The 14,610-nt window shown below is 46.0% G+C and overlaps 1 long non-coding RNA gene across 1 annotated transcript in view; it reads left to right on the top strand.

Moving 5' to 3' along the window:
* LOC120370603 overlaps positions 1 to 13,632 on the top strand; it is a 122,274-nt gene extending 108,642 nt beyond the window's left edge. Inside the window, exons 3-4 of the long non-coding RNA XR_005583825.1 lie at positions 12,139 to 12,209; positions 13,513 to 13,632. This is a non-coding gene — a long non-coding RNA (uncharacterized LOC120370603). The remainder of the gene's footprint in view (positions 1 to 12,138; positions 12,210 to 13,512) is intronic.
* The last annotated feature ends 978 nt before the right edge of the window (positions 13,633 to 14,610 follow it).

A 14,610-nucleotide genomic window follows, 5' to 3' on the forward strand; every position in this document is an offset into this window, starting at 1 on the left:
AAACTCTGGATTTCGGCTGCTGGATGGTGGTAAGCTGCTCGATGGTGACAAGCCACTGGAACCGAAGCTGCTGACTGGTGGACCAAAGGACCCTGGATGGCAGGTAAGTTGATGGTGTCACAAAATCCTTCACAGCTCTTGATCCGAAGACCCACGCAAACATGGCTGCCTCCTGAACGGACAGCACCATGGTGACATGGCACAGTTCCTTATAAAGAGTGAGTGGCAGGAAAGTTCTGAGGGGATGGCAGTTACAAGGCAGTTCCAACTGGTTTGATCCAGCCCTCGCGCCACAGCTTTGGCGCCTTAATTTTCCCACCTCTGAGGACAAAATGGAGCTTTGACTCCATTTTGAAAAGTACCAAAGTCCATATTAATAAGAGGAAACCATATAAAAACCATATCCTAAACATTTTAAATCATTTAAATCCTAAACATTTTAATATTATATAAAGTCACCAACAGTATCTAACATTTTATGAGTTTGTGTCAAACCCCTGTATATTTAAGGGCTCTAAAAGCTCTGTATTGCACATTAATAAGGTGTATTAGTCCTGCTTAATGACTAGAAAACTTTTACAGTTGTTTGAAACAGCTTTACAAAGTGAATCTGAAACTTAAACATCTAAAATCCAGCAACTGTCTCTGTAGGAAGTAGTATCTCAAAATTCACCAATTACATCACTTCAGTTCAATTAGCATGCTTGCTGTTAGCTAGCGTTCGTTATATCAAAGCCATAAATATTTAATTGGCATAGCATATATATAAAATTACCTAAAAATTGATCAGATTATTTGCTAAATAGGCTAAGCACTGAGGAAAAACCTTTTATGTATTTATTTATTTATTTATTTATTTATTTTAAGATAACTATATAAAAAATTGTTTTTCCTAATGGATGAAAAACCTGCCTCTGTAACTAGAAAGTACAAAGGTGTCTCCTGGACTTCAAAACAAATTATGAGGAATACATTGCTTATCAATAACACAGTGAGACGCTGGTTATAAAGAAAATAGGTTTATAATGTGTAAACTTCAGATTCTTCACTTTTTACTAAAATGAACCATTATGGGATGCAAAGTATGCTTAACTTGATGCATAGAAATGATAAAACTTAATTTTCAGAACCTGTGCAACAAAGTGTAAAATGTGCTGTGTGTGTTCTTTACAGCTGTAATTCAGGACAAGTTCATTTTTAAAGGTGTAATCCATGATATTTACATGCTATAGTCCATTCAGTTCTTTCTTATCTATTTCTTATCCTATTAAAGGCTACCAATCTTAGCATTAGAAAGGCCTTATGCCATAGACAAAACTTGAAAATGGGTATAGGACCAAAAGTACAAGAGTACAGCCCAGTAGCTTTGTGTCTTTTTTAATCTCTTTGCTAAAAATATGACCATGAATCTAAATGCAAAGCTCTGTACATCTTGTTATTACCCATTGATTTTCATTGTGCTGAAACTACATCTATCCCTAGCTGCTTTACAATGAGAGAAAACTTACTTTTTTTTTCAAATGAACTACAATGTTCAGCATTTATTAAAAAAAAAAGAGGTCTGGAATTTATGAGCCTTGAGGATAGGACAAGAAGCAATTGGTTTAAATTGCAGCAAGGGAGGTTTAGGGTGGACATTAGAAAAAACTTCCTAACTGTCAGGGTGGTTAAGCACTGGAATAAATTGCCTAGGGAAGTTGTGGAATCTCCGTCATTGGAGATTTTTAAGAGCAGGTTAGACAAACACCTCTCAGGGATGGTCTAGATAATAATTAGTCTTGCCATGAGTGCAGGGGATTGGGCTAAATGACCTCTCGAGGTCCCTTCCAGTTCTATGATTCTGTGATATGAAGCAGGAACTTTGTTACAAGAGAAGCCCCACTGAGTTCAATTGAATAGCAGCTTATTCCAGAAGAGGTCCCATTGATTTCAATGAGTTCTCTCATGGAGTAAGATACTATTCAGTATGAGTAAGTGGTATAAGAATCTAGTCCTCAGTTCTGACCCTTTCTAGAGGTCCTATTGAAATCAGTGGGGCACCTTGTGGTGTAAGGTACTACTTAGCAGTAGGGAGTGTGGTGGAATCTGACCTAGTGTGATTAGATGTATAAACATTCAATGCCATGTAATTTTTCAAACTGGACTTTGAATTTTTTTTAAAAAAAGATAATCTGCTTATTATTTATAAAACAATATGCCTTTGAAAAGGTCAATTTTTATTGAACACTTCAATTTGCTCTCCATTCAGACTGCCCAGCCAGCCACAGGTTTAAATCTAATGGCTATCAGTCTTCCCAAAGGACTTCAACTATCCTGGTGACTTGGAGAGAGAGATGGGTGCTCAGATAGCCAGAACCCAGCCCTGCTTATAAAGCAGAGTCAAACCTTTAGCCTTGTATTCATATGTAGGTGCAATTCAGTGGTGTGATTGAGAACCTGTTGTAATATGTTTATTTAAACTAGCACCAACTAACAGATGGGCAGCCATATTCTGTAGCTGATGTCATTTACAAGAAGTCTTCCTATGTGTCACAAATTAGAATGCATAGAAGTAACAGTGTAGAAGTGGTGACATCCATTACTCTTGAGGCCCAGTTCTGAAAGGCCACACACATCTAAGTAGACACTAATAAAAAGGAGCTTTTGGCTACTAATGACCCCTGGGATTCCAGAAGCAATCAAGGATCCAGCAACATTGCCAGTTTTGACCATTTTGTGCACAGGTTTCACAAAATTTGGCAAAAGTCTCTTGCAACATACACTCAGGGGCTTCATTCCCAGCCTATTGGCATCACCTCTTTCTCCTCTAACCAGTTGGCTACCATTTAGGTACCATTCTTGACTTCAAAATTCGAAGTATCATTTCTGTTTGAGAGTGCAATACCTTTGGCACTAACCCAATCAGCATCCAAACTAGCATTCTCCTTTCCTCCCCCTCCACCATTTTCCAGCCCAGGAACCTCACCCAGTCCAGCATCCACCAGTAGCCTTACTTCTTCCATCCTGGCCCATTTTTAATGGCTTTGGGCAGTGATCATTTCCATTTCCTCCCTCTCTCCCCTAGGTACTCTGGGGGCATGAGAGGAGTGAAAATATTTGCTGCTTTTTCGAGTGATTGTTCCTATGCATTCCAGTTAGGTGTGCGCGCCACGCGTGCACGGCTCTTCAGAACATTTTTACCCTAGCAACTCTGGCGGGCCGGCTGGGCGCCCCCTGGAGTGGCGCCGCTATGGCGCTGAATATATACCCCAGCCGGCCCGTCCGCTCCTCAGTTCCCTCTTACCGCCCGTGATGGCTAGTTGGAACAGTGGAGTGCTCCCTTTCCTCCACAGCCCTAGCGTTTCTCTACTCTTGAGTGTAAATAGTTGTTTAGTTTACTTAGTTGTTAGTTTAGTTGAATAAGTTTAGTTAGTTATAGTATAGAATAAGGGATTAAGGGGGGTTTACCCCTCTTCTTCCGCAACCGGTGCGGGCTCATGCCCAAGGCACCGGGGTTTAAGCCCTGTGCGAATTGCCAGCGGCACATGCCTGTCGGGGACCCGCACGACTCCTGCCTGCGCTGCCTCGGGGAAACCCACCATCCAGATAAGTGCCCTATCTGCACGGCCTTTAAGCCTAGAACAAGAAAGGACCGGGACAGTCGTTTAAAGCAGCTCCTTATGGAGGCAACACTCCAGCCTCCCGCACAGACCCCGGCGGCGCCGAAGTTGTCATCGGCGCGCAGCGCACCAGTGGCCCCGAGCCGCTCCGGTACCAAGGCTCCTCGAACTCTGCAACCGGCACTGGCGACCCGGCACCGTTCCCTCTCCCCAACGAGGAAACGTAAGCCGGCGAAGACGACCTCAAAACCACATCTTCCGGGACCTTTAGCCCAGCCACCACCGACGCCTCCGGTACCGGCTGTGGCGGTGCACAAACCGTGCACGGTACCGTTGACTCCGGCGGCGCAAGGGCCTTTGAGTCCGGTACCACCATGCTCCCCGGTGCCAACCGCGGTCGAGCTACAGCTCCCGTCCACGCCCGAGACGTTCTCGACGGCGAGAGAGCTCATCGAGCTCACAGAGGCACCGAGCCTCCGGCCCCCGGCACTGCCGGTGCGGGCTGTTAAGTCAGCGGGTAAGCCGGCTATGATATGGCCTCCTTCCCCTGATGGACGGGCTAGACGGCGCTCCAGGTCTCGGTCTCGATCCTGGTCCCGAAGACGGTCACCGTCACGCCGCTCCAGGTCTCGGCACCGCTCACCATCGCGGTACCGTTCGCCTTCTCGGCGCCGGTCGCAGTCCCGGTACCGCTCTACATTGTGGTACCGGTCGCACTCCCGGAGACGCTCCCGGTCCCGGTCGCCAGCCCGTCGGCACCGCAGGAGGTCCAATTCCCGGCACCGCGACTCCCGAAGCCGCTCCCGGCACCGGTGGTCGAGATCCCGGTCGAGCTCCCGGCACCGGTCGAGCTCCCGGCACCACGGCAGTCGATGGTCCCACTCTCCGTCTCGGCACCGCGACGACCGGCACCGATCCTCGGCACCGTACGGGGACGGATTGCCAGCATCGACGGCGCAGTCCGTGAGTGCCTCCGCTTCTCCGTGGCCGTCTCATCACTCTTTGGTCGCTTCGCGGGCAGACAGCTATAGCCATCTTCAAACTGTCCCGCAAGGACAAGTCCACGGTGCGCAGCAGTGGGGCATTTGGGTCCCCTGGGCCCAGTACGAAGCTCAAAGGCTCCCTTGCCCCCCGCGGACCCCAGCCTCCGAACGCAGGGTGCCAGAGGCCACAGTAAGCAGGCCGCCCCCATCACCACCAGGTGAAGCCCAGTCACCTCCTGGACCTGTGGAACATCTGCGCTCTGAGACAGCTGCCCACCCCATTGAGGAACCACCTTCGGAGGTCGTGGTCCAAGGTCGGTCCTCGTCATCCTCGCCAGATGAGGCGGTGGTGGGAGCATCTATGGCGGACCCTCCACCTATTGACTTGCGGGCCCACCAAGACCTTCTTCGCCAGGTGGCAAAGGCTATCGACCTCCCCGTGGATGGACGCCGGTGACTGCCAGATGGTAGTGGCGTTCTTTTGAATGGTGCGTATTAATGGTAAGGCCACCCGCACTGGGGCCTCAGTCCCAATTACCGGGTCCTCATCCTCCACGACCTCCCCAGCTGAGGACAGGTACTGACAGGAAGTGAGACTTGAATGATGATCCATGATGATTTAGACTGAGTCAAAACTACCATTCCTTGTATACAGAAATGAACATTTTCATGGGCATTTGCAAATTTAGACCATGATCCTGTATTATGATCCACGCAGGAAGACTGTGACACCTGCATTGGGGCTTAAATGCAGTATGCAATTTTACTGTTTCTGTCAGAGATAGAATGCCTGATCTGACATTTCCATCACCTCCTAAACCAATGAGTGATTCAATAGAGTAAACCTGAACTGCTGGTACACACAAAAGATACAAAGCATTTTTTTAAAATGTATCTATTAAGATATATAAACAATTAAGCACCAATCCATGCTCTGGATGTTCATACACAACAATTTTTCACAGTATCTTAATAGGCTGCTTATCCATTCCATCATTAGATATACATATATTCACCAGCAACCATAGTAAACTAAGCCTCCCTCACTCGCAGGTCACCTATAAAGTACAATAGAAAACAGCCCTGTGGGCTAAACTCACACAGTTTGCCTGAGCTCTCCTCATTATCATGGTTCCTGCAACTTTTCACAACTTTTCACATTTCTTTTATCTCTTACTGAGCTTCTTTGTCAGGTTGAACTTGCCTTTGAATAGGGCAAACTGCCTTGAGCAGAAGGTCAAGCAAGGATATTTCCAGATGACCTGAGTTTATATGGTTTCAGAGAGTCCCCCGTAGGTAGACTAATAAAACAAACAAACAAACAAAACACATATTCAAAGAAGTCACACACATTAGGATAGAAAGGCACTAAAGAGGGATGATGAGAAGAAATGAATACCAAAAATCAACAATGATAGAAAGTTTCAATTTTTAGAAAGATGAACTTATCATTTGTGGCAATTGCCTTTTAGGCAATTGGCCTGTTTTAAAGCTGTCCCTGTCTATTCAGTACATGGTTGTACATTCTACAAATCCATGTATAATATCATAAAGACATTAACTACTGAGAGATGGAAACAATTAACAATAGTTTTAAATGTTGAATAAAACCATTGTTGTTAAATTAGTGCTCTTTTATTATGCTGTAAGGTTTTGCTTAAACAGATTTCTGGCACTACCTGATCAGTCTGTCTGTGTTTTTCTCGCATAGTCTTCTGAAGGGATGGTAGGGTCAGACAATAACTTGCCATAGGAAGCAAGGAGCAGCACACGCTACACGCTTACATCTACAGGCCCCAGAAGTCAAATCCCTTTACATCTGCGCTGGCTATGGCAGAGCCCAAACTGTGCTACTTGCTGCTGTCCACTAACCTGTCTTTGTAGAAGACTATACAGAAAGGGAACAAGGTAGGTATTCTGGGGTAGGGAAGTGTGTCATCAAGTTCAGGGTGTAGGGAGGAAAAGACGGTTACTCACCGTAGTAACTGTTGTTCTTCGAGATGTGTTGCTCCTATCCATTCCAGTTAGGTGCGCGCGCCGCGCGTGCATGGCTCTTCGGAACATTTTTAACCTAGCAACTCCGGCGGGCCGGCTGGGTGCCCCCTGGAGTGGCGCCGCTATGGCGCTGAATATATAACCCAGCCGGCCCGTCCGCTCCTCAGTTCCTTCTTGCCGGCTACTCCGACAGTGGGGAAGGAGGGCGGGTCTGGAATGGATAGGAGCAACACATCTCGAAGAACAACAGTTACTATGGTGAATAACCGTCTTTTCTTCTTCGAGCCACCTGGTCTTATTGCTCCTATGCATTCCAGTTAGGTGATTCCCAAGCCTTACCTAGGCGGTGGGGTCGGAGTGAGACGTGGCAGAGTGTAAGACTGCTGAGCCGAAGGCTGCATCGTCTCGAGATTGTTGCACCAACGTGTAGTGGGAAGCGAAGGTGTGGACAGAAGACCAGGTGGCCGCTCTACAGATGTCCTGGATGGGGACATGGGCCAGGAAGGCGGCAGACGAGGCCTGCGCTCTCGTCAAGTGAGAAGTGAGGCGGCATGCAAGCACGCGAGCCAACTCGTAGCATGTCCGGATACATGCCGTGACCCAGGCGGAAATCCTTTGAGAGGAGACCAGCTCGCCTTTCATGCGATCGGCAACCGCTACGAACAGCTGGGTCGAACGCCGGAAGGGCTTCGTCCACTCGATATAAAAAGCGAGAGCCCTGCGGACGTCCAGGGTATGAAGCTGTTGCTCCCGAGGGGAGGTGTGCGGCTTCGGGAAGAAGACCGGAAGGAAGATCTCCTGGTTGAGGTGGAAGGACGACACCACCTTAGGGAGGAAGGCCGGGTGTGGTCGAAGCTGCACCTTATCTGCGTGGAAGACAGTATACGGTGGACCAACCGTGAGGGCACAGAGCTTGGACACCCGTCTTGCCGATGTAATTGCGACTAGGAAGGCTGTTTTCCAGGAGAGGTAGAGCAGAGAGCACGTGGCCAGAGGCTCGAAGGGCAGTCCCATAAACTTGGCCAGCACGAGATTTAAATCCCAGGTCGGGGTAGAACGCCGCACCAGTGGATACAAGCGGTCCAGGCCTTTAAGGAAGCGGGAAACCATCTGGTTGGAGAAGATGGACCGACCTCCCATGGATGGACGAAAGGCGGACACTGCTGCCAGGTGTACCTTCAAGGAGGAGACCGCAAGACCTTGCTCCTTAAGGTACCAGAGGTAGTCCAGGATTGTAGGGATAGGGACTACGAAGGGATTGAGGCCGCGCTGATCGCACCAGAGCGCGAAACGCTTCCATTTCGCAAGGTAGGTGGAGCGAGTGGAAGGCTTTCTGCTCTCTAGCAGGACTTGCTGCACTGCCGCCGAACAGTCCCTCTCTGCGTGGGTCAGCCATGCAGGTACCAAGCTGTAAGATGGAGGGACTGAAGGTCCGGGTGGCGGAGTCTGCCGAAGTCCTGCGTGATGAGGTCCGGCCATAATGGGAGGGGAATGGGATCCCGAACCGAGAGCTCGAGCAGCAGGGTGTACCAGTGCTGCCTCGGCCAGGCTGGAGCGACGGGCGGTGGGAGGGATGGACGTTTCATGGGAAATTTTGGAATTTGTGTCGTTTGCTCCCACTCTAAACAGTTTTTGAAAAGTCGGAATTTCCTATAGAATGGAAATTCCTGTACCCAAAAAGCTCTACATGCAACATTTTAGAAACCCATTTTAATCCAACATAACCAAGGAAATTTGTTTTATGTAGCAAACTAATTACTTTAACAACCTTTTTAATAAAAAATAAATATGGCACTTCTGGAAGGCATCAGGTTGAAAGTACAATTTTCTTTTTTTCCTCAGAAGGGATATGGTAAAGGCAGGTCATAGACTTATAGACTATTAGGCTTGGAAGAGACCTCAGGAGGTCATCTAGTCCAATCCCCTGCTCAAAGCAGGACCAACACCAACTAAATCATCTCAGCCAGGGCTTTGTCAAGCCAGGCCTTAAACTTCAAAGGATGAAGATTTCACCACCTCCTTAGGTAACCCATTCCAGTGCTTCACCACCCTCCTAGTGAAATAGCGTTTCCTAATATTCAACCTGGACCTCTCCTACTGCAACTTGAGACCATTGTTTCTTGTTCTGTCATCTACCACCACTGAGAACAGCCTAGCTCCATTCTCTTTGGAAACCCCCTTCAGCTAGTTGAAGACTGCTATCAAATCCCCCCTCATTCTTCTCATTCTTCTCTTGTCATGTGCCCTAGTCCCCTAATCATTTCTGTTGCCCTCTGCTGGACTCTCTCCAATTTGTCCACATCCTTTCTGCAGTGGGGGGATGAAAACTGGACACAATACTCCAGGTGTGGCCTCACCAGTGCCAAATAGAGGGGAATAATCACTTCCCTCAATCTGCTGGCAGTGCTCCTACTAATGCAGCCCAATATGCCATTAGCCTTCTTGGCAACGAGGGCGCACTGCTGACTCATATGCAGCTTCTCATCCTCTGTAATCCCCAGGTCCTTTTCTGCAGAACTGCCGCTCAGCCAGTCGGTCCCCAGCCTGTAGCAGTGCATGGGATTCTTCCTTCCTAAGTGCAGAACTCTGCAATTGTCCTTGTTGAACCTCTTCAGATTTCTTTTGGCCCTATCCTCCAATTTGTCTAAGTCACTCCTGACCCTATCCCTACCCTCCAGCTTAGTGTCATCTGCGTATTTGCTGAGGGTGCAATTAATCCCATCATCCAGATCATTAATAAAGATGTTGAACAAAACTGGCCCTAGGACCGACCTCTGGCCCACTCTGCTTGATAGCTGCTGCCAACTAGACATCGAGCCATTGATCACTCCCCTTTGAGTCTGACAATCTAGCCAGCTTTCTATCCACCTTATAGTCCATTCATCCAATCCATACTTCTTTAACTTGCTGGCAAGAATACTGTGGGAGACCGTATCAAAAGCTTTGCTACAGTCAAGATAAACAACATCCACTGGTTTCCCCATATCCACAGAACCTGTTATCTCATCATAGAAGGCAATCCAGTTGGTCAGGCATGACTTGTCCTTGGCGTATCCATGTTGACTGTTCCTGATCACCTTTCTCTCCTCCAAGTGCTTCAAAATGGATTCCTTGAGGACCTGCTCCATGATTTTGCTGGGGACTGAAGTGAGGCTGACTGGTCTGTAGTTCCCCGGGTTCTCTTTTTTCCCTTTTAAAAATATTTGCCTTTTTCCAATCATCCGGGACCTCCCACAATCACCACAAATTTTCAAAGATAATGGCCAGTGGCTCTGCAATCACATCAGCCAACTCCCTCAACACCCTTGGATGCATTAGATCTGGATCCATAGACTTGTGCATGTCCCAGCTTTTCTAAATAGTCCTTAACCTGTTCTTTCACCACTGAGGGCTGCTCACCTCCTCCCAATACTGTGTTCCTCAGTGAAGTAGTCTGGGAGCTGACCTTATAGTCTGGGAGCATTGAGTACTTCAGCTTTTTCCACATCATCTATCACTATGTTGCCTCCCCCATTCCCTGACCTTCAGAGGTGAAAGTAAGCCGGTCCGATCTGGTCCGGCATACCGGCAAGAGCCAGTACACCGTTCCGGACTGGACCGGCTTCCCCAGGCTGGCGATTTAAATGGCCCGGGCCTCCTGCAGTGGCCAGAGCCCCGGGCCCTTAAATCACTTCCCGAGCTCTGCTAAGGGAGCCCTGGTGTAGCAGTGGCAGGGCTCTCATGGTAATTTAAAGGGCCTGGGGCTCTGGCCACTGCAGGGAGCCCTGGGACCTTTAAAGCGCCACCTGAGCCCTGATGCCGGAGTGCTGGGATAGTGGCGGCAGGGCTCCGGCGGTGATTTAAAGGGCCCGGGGCTCCGGCTGCTGCGGGAAGCCCTGGGACCTTTAAAGCACCACCTGAGACCCGCTGCCAGAGCTTTGGGGTAGCAGCGGCAGGGCTCTGGCAGTGATTTAAAGGGTCCAGGGCTCCCTGCAGCGGCTGGAGCTCCGGGCCCTTTAAATCGCCCCTGAGCCCTGGGGCTCCCAGCCGCCTCTGCAGTTGGTAGCTCTGGGGTGATTTAAAGGGCCCGAGTATTTAAAGGCCCTGCCTTTTCTGGTCAGGGCCGCCTGGGGTGGGGGGGCAAGTGGAGAAATTTGCCCCAGGCCCCTCAGGGGAACCTACGAGAATATAGTATTCTATAATATTGCAACTTTTTTTTAATGGAAGGGGGCCCCCCAAATTGCTTTGCCCCAGGCCCCCTGAATCCTCTGGGCAGCCCTGTTTCCGGTTGAGCCCACACCTCTTCCGGTTGAGGCCATGCCCCCTGCTCAGGACTCCAGCATACCCGTAAGTCCTTTAAGTTACTTTCACCCCGTTAACCACCTTCTTGTTGCTAACATACCTGTAGAAACCTTTCTTATTACCCTTCACATTCCTTGCTAACTGCAACTCTAATTGTGCCTTGGCTTTCCTGATTACACCCCCGCCTGCTCTAGCAATATTTGTATACTCCTCCCTAGTCATCTGTTGAAATTTCCATTTCTTGTAAGTTTCCTTTTTGAGTTTAAGCTCACCGAAGATTTCACTGTTAAGCCAAGCTGGTTGCCTGCCATATTTACTATTCTTTCTGCACATTGGGATGGTTTATTCCTGCACCCTCAATAAGTCTCCTTTAAAATATAGTCAGCTCTCCTGACTATATTTCCCATTAGTGAAAATTTATGAATTTTTTTCATGCTACTCCAGCAATGTGCTTAAACCATGGCTTGTGCTGGGATGGAAGTTCAATTTCCAGGTCAATAAGATTGAAAATTATAATGGTGGAATCTGTGATGTGGACACTTGTCCATTAATCACTAGACTAATTTCATAGAAGTTGACAACACACTGTTGTTTTTTTGGGGGCGGGGGGAGGTTGTTCTTCTGGTTTTTTTGTGTATGTGTGTGTATGTTTTGTTTTTGTTGTTGTTGTTGTTCCTACTATTCTGAGCTGAATTTTGGCTGGCAACATAAGTCATAATTGAGTGTGGAAACTTTCACTCTTCTGAGTCATCATCATTATTAGTACTAGTATAGTAATATGTAGAGGCTCCAATCAAGACCAAGATCCCATTATGGTAGTAACTGCAAATATTATATACATCAGTGCCACAGTCATTTTATTAACCTGACCTAATACACACACACACACAGAAAACCAACCTGAATCTAACTTTACATATCTAACCACATCTGAACAAAGGTTTATTTTCGGAGGTGAGAGAGGTTTGCAGGTATATACAACATAAACATTCTTGCCCAGTAGGGTTGCCAGAATGTAATTCTGAATACATTCAGTTAATGGATATACCTATAGTGCTTTTCTTTTTTTATACATGGTGGTTAAATGCAGAAGGTCAAGAGGGTTGCATATTCTTTTAGTTGAGGTTGGAATTGATGGATACAAACCCAGTAGTATATATTTTTCACTTCATATATTTGTTGGATTTGATTGTTTAGATTTGATTTTTAAATGGAAAATGTTAAGAGATCCTTATCTAAAAGAAAAATTTCCTTTCCCTTTAAATTTCAAACCTTTGAAGAACTGAAGAGTTAGTGGCTTCCTTGGCATTTCTTTGAAAACCGGATCCTAAATTGGGAATTTCTGCTAAGGGTGAGTAGAACAGATAACTGGTCCTTATGCACACAGGGATGTGATTCCTAGCAACATGTTCCTTTATAACGTGGCCCTTTAAGACTAGCGGTTGCTGGGAATTATAATCTTGAGACTGGGTGTGATGGAAAATAGGCAACTGACTAAGCATCATGTGACTACCTGCAGACTATATAAAGGCGTGCTCTTGGTTTAATCTGAGGTTCTGGCAGGACGACTATGTGATAGCCAGAAAGTGCTGCCTCACTGGGAACACCTGGAGGGAAGTGGGATAGGCCTCATTTACTCTTTGTTTGTATTATTTTTACTTTTCTGCATCTTTTCTTAATAAAACTAGTCCTCGATTAAATGGTTCTTGGAGCTTTATTATACTTACTGTACTCCAGTGGGCAAACACAGTGGCTAGGGCAAACTTCTTGATGTTACTGGCCAAATTACAGGACTGGCAGCAGTCAGTTCACTTATCCTGATTCTTCTGGATCAATCCTACATTCACAGTAAAATGACCTGCATCTCAGTGGAATACACTGAGGAGTTATCTATTAAATTCTGTTGGATGATTTCAAAACAAACGCTCAAACAAAACTCAAAACTTGAGCTCAAAACGCTCAAACAAAACACATCACCACAGGAAGGATATATTATTTTAAATTCTGTAGAAAATTTCCTGTAGAGTAAAAATAAATATATCCTGGTCTGAACAATCCTGTGCCCAGATCAGATTGCTTGAAGACCCATGTAGTCCTTGGAACACCCCAGTCCATTCCTTCTCATTAAGTTATCTCTTTGGCCCCAATCCTCCAATCATCCCTGTGTGAGCAAATGCTTCACTGGTTTCAAAGAGGCTGATTGTGGGTGTAGGGATTATACCATGTGTTGATCCCAATGCATGACTGGGAACTCTGTGTTCATGCCTCTGGAGAATGGTGAAAGCTTTTATATAGGTCAAGATATGCATGGCATGTGTAGCTGAAATAAATGATGCACATTTGTGATGACCTTAATAAAGAGGGGGGAGAGAAAGGCAGAATGATCAGTAGCATCTGGAATCCTGCTGTTTTTACAGGAATCCACAAAATAAGGCTTTCTGAGAGACTAATTCCAAAGACTTGTTATTTATGAACTACCCACATATCACGACCTGTAATTATATTTATGTTAACTTTTGTTGCACTTGATCTGAATAACAGTTTTGTGAAGACTTTTAATTAAAAATATAAATGAATCAGATAGTTTTTAATATAAATTGTAGAACAAAAGACCCCTTTCTTCATAACAGCTATGAATTGGGTTTTCATTCCAGAATATCAACTGGGGGAAGAATTCATGCCAATAATAATAAATCCTTCCTTTTATTTTGAATACTCCAAATGAAGCTACTGTTACAGAAGAAACAATGATTTCATCCTCATACTTACTTGCCTACATTAAAATCAAGAAACAGATATACTTTTGGATATTACCTGAGGGATTTCCTGTTCAAAAATAAGGTTTTATAAGCACCATGAATCTTATTATTTGGATTTTTCCCATTTCTTTGTTTTGAATTTCATCAGTTAAAAATGAATCCAGATTTGACTTGTGTAGACATGATATCATAGACTCCTGGACTCTCAAGAATGTAACCACCAAGATTAGGAACATCTACACAGAGACCCAGCTCCTTTAGCTCTCCTTTGCCTTATGACAGCATGGCTTCCTCAAGAGGCCCAGGATTATAACAGCATATGGGGAGTTACCATTGCTCTGATCTGCAGAAACATGTAGCTGGACTTCTGCTTGAAATATTATCCCATCTGGGGGGAGCTAGACACACACTGTTTGTGGCAATGCCTCCCATCCCTGATTATTGCTCCATGAAACCCTGACCCCATGAAAGAAATTCCATGTAGGCTAGGGGATAAAAACTGCTCTTCTCATTTGTCAGACTTCTCCTGCCACCAATATTTTCATGTTAATGGGATTAATATTCTGGAATAATACACATTTTGTAATTTAAAGCAGGATGTCACTTTCCATTTGACCACAAGATGGAGCCATTACAAAACTATTCATTTCAGGTGCCTGCGAACCACAGCAATGTTTTTGTATTTACCAGTGTTTGTTATTCAGACATCTGTACAGGTTTTATGGTTTTAACATGAACTCCCCTGCTTTCCACTAAACTAATATTAAAAGTGATTGTCTATTTTATCTTTAAAGGGTGAAATGTTTGATGATGTTGTACAGTATATGTCAGATGGAAATAATCACTTTGGCCTTGCACGGAAGTTTATTGCTTTGTCTATAACTGAACTGCCATCTGCTGTAGGGTGACCATATGTCCCATTTTGGCCGAGACAGTCCCATTTTTAACCCTGTCCCAACGGTCCTGACTTTTTTGACAGCCTCGTTGGGAGTG

The sequence above is a fragment of the Mauremys reevesii genome, linkage group 8, assembly GCF_016161935.1.
Source record: "Mauremys reevesii isolate NIE-2019 linkage group 8, ASM1616193v1, whole genome shotgun sequence".
NCBI lineage: Eukaryota > Metazoa > Chordata > Testudines > Geoemydidae > Mauremys > Mauremys reevesii.